Below are 6553 nucleotides of genomic sequence, written 5' to 3'. Positions count from 1 at the left end.
TCCTCTTTCTCTTGAAGAGCCACATTTTTCTCGCCTTCTGGTGTGCGGACTCCAGCTGGCAGGAGACCCAGTAGGTACAGGACAGAGTGGACCTGTGAGCTACCAGGAGCCACACCTCAGGTGCCCCTCCCAGAGCCTGCCAGCAGCTGAGTCCCAGTGCCCCATGGGTCACCATGCTACAAGTTCTGAGGCTGATTAGCGAGCCAGGCCACAGGCTCTGGAGCTGGCCATCAGAGAGAGTCTGCCCTGCCCTCACCCAACTCCTGTCCCCCTCACCTCTCATGGACACTGATGGGCTCCATGTCCTGGAACCAGGCCCCAAATCGCTCTTCGGCCTCCAGGTCATACGCATTTGCAGCCTCCTGGAGCAGCTGGATCCTCCTGATGACTTTGAATTTCTGGGAGGAAGGACAGGATGCAGACAGGGCTTGGGTGGGGAACCCTGCCAGGGACTTGTGCAGATTGAAGATCTGGTCTGGGGTCTGTGCTCACTCTAAAACCCTCCTTCCTTCCCACTCCATTCAGGACTTGCCTGTCCTCACAGTTGGCTGGAATTAGTTCCTCATCCAGGAAGGTGTCCTTGATGCCAGCCCCCCTTGCACCCATCAACGTGATGGGATACCCAGCTTTGTGCATCTGACCCAAGGGATGAGGCCAGAGAATGTCTTGCTAGGGAAAGTCTGTGATTTCCACTTCCCCACCCTCCCCACAGCTGCTCATCTCACACGCTTTCTGGAAGTTGGCCCGATTTCCCTGGAAGGGAGACAGTCAATGTCCATCAGAAACAGCCCCCTAAGCCCATAACCAACCCACATCCCACCCCTTCTCAGGCTGCAGGAACGTCAGGGCCCAGCAGAGGGCAGACCTTCCACAAAGAGAACTTGACACTGGGCCAGGCTCTGGGCTCCAGAGCAGGAAGGACAGGGGAGCTGAGGCCAGAGACCTTATGTAGCACACCCTCTCTGATGACAGACGGGGAGACTGAGGCCACAGGGAAAAAGGGACAGCTGGACCACAGAAGTTCTTCCTCACTTGCAGGGGCTGATGGCACTCCCCCAGGGGCAGGGCCTGAGGGGGAGGCTGAGTGCAGCTCAGACACAGCCTCCTGCAGCTCTGCAGGCAGGCAGCTCTGAGCTTCACCAGCACAGGGAGCCTGGTGGGGGGCTTACGTGGGCCGTCTATTCATGCATTGCTAAGATGGGCCTGACTCTCCAGCTCCCAGGGGTGGCCACGGGGATCTTATGGGAGAAGGTTTGCCAGGTACTGAGAGCTCAGGGCCCAGTGCAGGGTTCTCGCCTCCCAAACCTCAGGATCCTGCTCCCTGGTCCCACCTCCAGGCTCACTCACTTCCAGATCATCCTCCATCCCAATGTCCAGCAGCTTCAGGTGATAGAGGAACGTGCCCAGGAAGCGGACGACACCCTGTGAAATCAGGGTGGGAGTGGTGAGATGAGTCCCACCTCTCTGGTGCCCCCATGGACCCTCCCTCAAATCCCTTCACCCCAGCCTCCTGCCCAACACAGAATCCCAAAGAGAGCAGCCTAGGAACCTCAGCGGCCTCCCCTCAGTTGCCCCCTCCAGGACCAACCAAATTCCCCAGTCACCTCCTAGGGGCTGGTTTTGGCAAATCCCAGGGTATGTGATCCCTGCCCCTCCCCTCTCTAATTCACCCTGGGCCCAGCCCTCCCAGGCCTCCTCCTGGTCACTTCCAGGGCAGGCATTTCAGGCTCTGGGGCTCCAGGAGCCGGGCTGGAGGAGGAGGGACCCCTCTCTTAGGGAGGCCTCAAGCCGTGAGGAGAGAGACACCCTCCTCTGACACCCTCCTCCTCAGGCCCCCTCACCTGCTGCTGCTGCCTCTCCTGGGCTCCCTGGGGATCCATCTCTAAGGTGGCCCACACAGAGGTCACCTCCTGCAGGGTCAAGGACAGGCTCAGGGAGGCCATGCTCCCTTCCCCGTGTCTCCCAGGCCCCTGATACTGGACCCTGGACATCTGGTGTCTATGGCTGATCCCATTCCAGAGTGCTCCGATTATAGATCACTCCCATCTCCAACACTCCCTCCTCTGTGCTCTCAGGCCTGCCCAGGCCCCTAAGCCTCTCTCCTCATCAAGAAAGTGTGAGGAGGACTCCCATGCCTCCCAGGGTCCCCTGAGGACTCAGTGTCATCTGACTGTCACCAGTACTCTCCCCTCCCCCCTCGAGGAGGAGGAGTACAAAGCTCCTGCACATTCCTCTCCCCCTTGTACCTCATCACCCCTGTGAGGCCTGCACCACAGATCATCTCCCTCCATTTCCCAGACGAGGAGACCGAGGCCCACAGAGGGGCAGTGACTTGTTCAGGGGACCACAGAGGAGACCGCCCCCACCTCCCAGCCAAAGGACCTGGCCCCCGGTCTTCACTCCTCCTCCAGACACACCTCTGATCAAGGTCCTGTCCTCTGGACTCTCGGGGTGTGTTGAGGCCCTCAGTCAGCCTGAGCCATGGATTGGGAGGCACAAGGTGTCTCGGGGTCCTATCCAAGTGGATTCTGTGTTTTCCAACCCCCTGGGATTCTCTGACACCAGGCTGGACCTGAGGCCATGTCAAAGACCTCAGCTCCCTAGGATCCCCTCAGGATGAACCCTGCACAGAACTCCTCCTTTATTCACTCAGGAAGGGGACCCCCTTGTGCCACATCTGAGTGACAGTGTAGGGGGTGACCATGGCGCTGTGTAATGGTGACATTTTCATCCTTTTTTACTTGGAAACTATTAATGTCCTGTCAGGAATGTCCATTAAGGATCTGGAGGTTCCCCGATAATTCTCATTGCCATCTGGGGCGTATCTTTGTCAACCAGGCACCGGGCAAGACTCACTGGTTTGTCAGCAGTGACCACTATAGGGCTAGATCGCACAGTCCCAGAGAGCACACAGTTCTGTTCCAGATCCACCATTTGGCCCAAGGCTTGGCAGCCCCTGTGTTCACAAGGCCTGTGTGACCTCACAGTGCCCATCCCTGGGGCAGGCATAGTGCCCTCCCCTGTGAGGTGCAGTGAAGACAGAAGGAGCAGCAGGGGCCTGGCTTCCTGAGGACAGGCTGGGCTGCTTTAGGAAGAAAGGAACCTCCACCCACTCCATCCACCCACCAGCCTGGAGGAAGAGGGCCAGCTGATGGGTCCGCATGGAAGCCAGAGACCTGCTCATTCTGCCAGCTCCTCACCTCCTGGAACAGTCCAGGCGACACCACTGTATCCCGTGACAAAGGCCTCCTGCCCCAAACAGTCCCCACGAGCCCCTGCAGCTCACACCCCATGCTTCCTGTCAAGCTGGACAAGACAGACCGTTATTTCTCATGGAACCTTAATTGAAAAACTTCCCAAAGCACATCCTGCCTGGTCCCTCCCCACCTCACCTCTCCTCCTTCCAGATCTCCACCCTCCACTCACCTCCTTGAGCAGGTTCCTGCTCTCCAGCTGGCTTGTTTTCATCAACTTTTTAAGTTTTGTCCAGTTCTTCCTGAGAAGGGAAAAAAGGAAAGAGACACTATGGAGTGGTTTGAGGGTAAATCCCTTTTGTTTGAAAACCCAGAATATCCAGACAGCCTGGATGAGCGTTTTCACTGTGTCCTCTGAGCCCTGAGGTGTCTGCGACTGGGGAGGGGGCTCTCCTATTGTCACCTGGGGCCTCCATTCTCTTATCTTCTCAGCAGATGTGTTTTAAACAGTCTTAATTTCATTTAGACAGAGAGTTCTGTTGCTGAAAACACTTGAAAATCTTCAATTTGGCTCAAGCCAGGATCTGTCACTTAGGGAAACTGATTCCTGAAGCAGAACCACTGGCCTAAGTTTTCAGAAAGACTCCAAGCCTTCCAACCAGGTCAGACCCTATGGCCAGGGTTTGCTGTCTTCCAGGAGGTCCCAATAGACTGAAGGGCAATGCCAGCCCTGTGTGGGGTCTGGTCCACCCAGGTGGTGCTAGCATGGAGAGAGGCCTACCCACCTGGACACCCATCTCCATGTCTCTTTTAAACGCTGAATAGAGGGGCCCAGCAGAGCCCAGAGGATCACATGCAGTGAGGAAAGTTTTCTCAGGCCTTGGCATTCCTGGGGAAGGGAAGAGAATGATCTGTGAGGGGGAGCTGGAGCCCTGCTTCCTCTGGATTCTGTTGCCTCATTGACGTCTTCTCTCCTGGATGAGACAGCGGCTCAGGGAACACGGGAAAGGCACAGCTGGAACCTGACGAGGAATACTTCCAGGAGGTGGATTTTAGCTCAAGCCAAGGAAGGAGCCCAGGAAGGGGTGAGCTTCACACCAGTGGGACCAGGAGTCAAGTCATTGAGGCACTGGCAGGAGGGGTCTAAGGATTGTGCAAAGGCTCAGACCACAGACTTCAAACATGAGAGCTGAGAAAGGAGAAGGAGCAGTTCCCCCGACTCCAGAGAGTGGCTCTCAGGCCCTCCCACATCTTACCCTGGCCATCTGTATTCAGAGCTCCACCACACTGGCCCTGTCCTGGACCATCATACTCGGGTCCCCAATGCAGGTGGTGATGACACATTCGACCATTCAGTTAAAGTGGGTTGTGTTGGCATCGATGGTGGGTGTCAGGTGCTCATTACCCCTGTCGTCACACTGGGACCAGATGGAGTCCTGGAAGTCGTGGGGCATCACTTTATTGAAGAGATTCTGTGCAGGACAGGGAGTGTCACCCAGCCCTGCCATAGCCCAGCTCAGCGTCCGCATCTCCCAGTCCCAGGCCGGGTCAGAGGTCAGAGCTGGAGCTCAGGAATCTGAGAATGCGGCCTGAGGCTTGTGGGAGTCCCTGGGTGTTGCCTGTGTCCCCTGAGGTCTCCCAGCACAGGATGACCCAGGACACGATACTGTGGCCCAGGGAAGTGGCATTTGCTCGCTGCCCAGTCTCACTTCCTCCAAGCACTGGAACTCGGCTCCTGCTCGACCGTCTCTAGGGGCATCTCCCACCCATTCTGACCATCCTAAGGTCTGTCTCCTCTTTCAGGTGCATATTTCCCCAAGGCAGCAACAACCACGGGCTTTGTTTGCCTCCCTTGTAGTCATGTACAAATGAGGAGACTAATTAGTGCTGAGGCTGTTGAGGCCTCCTTGGCAAATGAGTGAACTACCCAGGACGAGACAGTACTTCAGTGTGCTCCCCTCCCCCACCAAAGCGCAGACTCTGCCCAACGTCCTCTCTGCTTCAGCTTGTCCATCTGCACAGCCACTGTGGATGGCAGCTGCTCTCAGTGTCCATCTCTACTGTACACATGAGGACAGTAAAACTTGGGAGTTAAGAAGTCTGCTCAGGTCACATGAGGGTAAGCAGGGAAGCTGGACCAAGATCATGGGATTCTGGATCAGAAAATGGCAGGTGTGGGACAGCTCATGGCACAGAGAAGGGGACCCCACCTGCCCTGAGAGCCCCGCTGTTCACCACATCCATCAGTGTCAACTGCTCTGCCACCAGCCGGGGAGGGAACTCCAAGAAATCAGGCTTCTCCTACCTCAACAGGTTCTTGCTGGTCACATCTCAGGGACAGGCAGGCTCTGGGGCTGGATCTGGCTCTGCTGTTATCTCTCCAAGTGGAGTCAGGATTCTCCCTGGAGCCAATGATCCAGCTGGCTCCAGCTCAGGAGCTGGCACTGGGGCTGCAGCTGATGTTGGTGGTGGCTCTGGCCCTGGAGGGACTGATGGAGGTGACACTGGCTCCAGCTCTAGCACAGGTGGTGGAACTAGAGCTGGAGCTGGATCTGGCCGTGGAGCTGTCCCTTGTTCTGGCTCTGGAGCTGGAGGGAGCTCTGGAGATGGTACTGCAGCAGGAGAAAGAAACAGTGTCACTCAAGTAGCTGACTTCCCCGGTCCCTGTCAAAGCCAGGAAAGACCCCACTGCCTTTAAGGGAACCTAGCCTTTGAAGACCCTGCAAATCATCTTCCCAGACTGCAGTCTCCTCACCTTCCAGATCTGCCCCAATGGGTCTTGGATGCTCCAGCTGGACCTGGAGAAATGTAGGCGTGGCCCCCCAGCTCCGAGCCAGGCAAGCTGAGATGCAGAGAGGTCAGCTTCATCCTGAAGCAGGGAAAGTGCAGGGGTTCCCAGAAATCCTGCCCTGGGTCCAGGCAGGTTCCCACCAGAGAAGAGATGGCACTGGGGGAGGCAATTTGGCAACAGAGTCAGAGGCCTGGCCTTTCCCCCGACACTTCTCATGCAAGGCAACAATGCCTGCCCCCACCCATCCTGGCGATGAGCCCCTGCTCATCCAGCACGTTGAACACAGAGCCTGTCGTGACTCTCTTCCTGCTGACACTCTTCTCCTGAAGGGCCGGGACACAGCCCAGCCCAACCCTCCATGTACTTGTGCAACTGGATTGAGCAGAGGCCGGTTTTTGAGTGGGTTGCTCACAGACCTCCTGTCTTGGGCCTGGAGGTGGTGGTCAGAAGAGGTGGATATGGAGAAGAGGAGACAGAGTAAGGTGGGTCTGTGATGGGAATGGGTCTCTTGGAGACAACTCAGCCTAGCCACCCCTCTGTTTCCCAGCGGTCCTGGCACCCATCCAGA

The 6553-nt window shown here is 57.0% G+C and overlaps 1 long non-coding RNA gene across 1 annotated transcript; it reads right to left on the bottom strand.

The window, feature by feature from the left end:
- Positions 1-729: 729 nt before the first annotated feature.
- LOC131403065 (uncharacterized) lies at positions 730-1957 on the bottom strand. The gene is made up of 3 exons (XR_009219188.1): positions 1842-1957; positions 1348-1422; positions 730-753 (listed from the first exon to the last, which is right to left on the bottom strand). It is a non-coding gene; the product is annotated as an uncharacterized LOC131403065 (long non-coding RNA).
- Positions 1958-6553: the final 4596 nt, after the last annotated feature.

The sequence above is a fragment of the Diceros bicornis genome, unplaced genomic scaffold, assembly GCF_020826845.1.
Source record: "Diceros bicornis minor isolate mBicDic1 unplaced genomic scaffold, mDicBic1.mat.cur scaffold_54_ctg1, whole genome shotgun sequence".
NCBI lineage: Eukaryota > Metazoa > Chordata > Mammalia > Perissodactyla > Rhinocerotidae > Diceros > Diceros bicornis.
The sequence above is the reverse complement of the archived record's forward strand: the minus strand, read 5'-3'. Positions and strand labels throughout refer to the sequence as shown.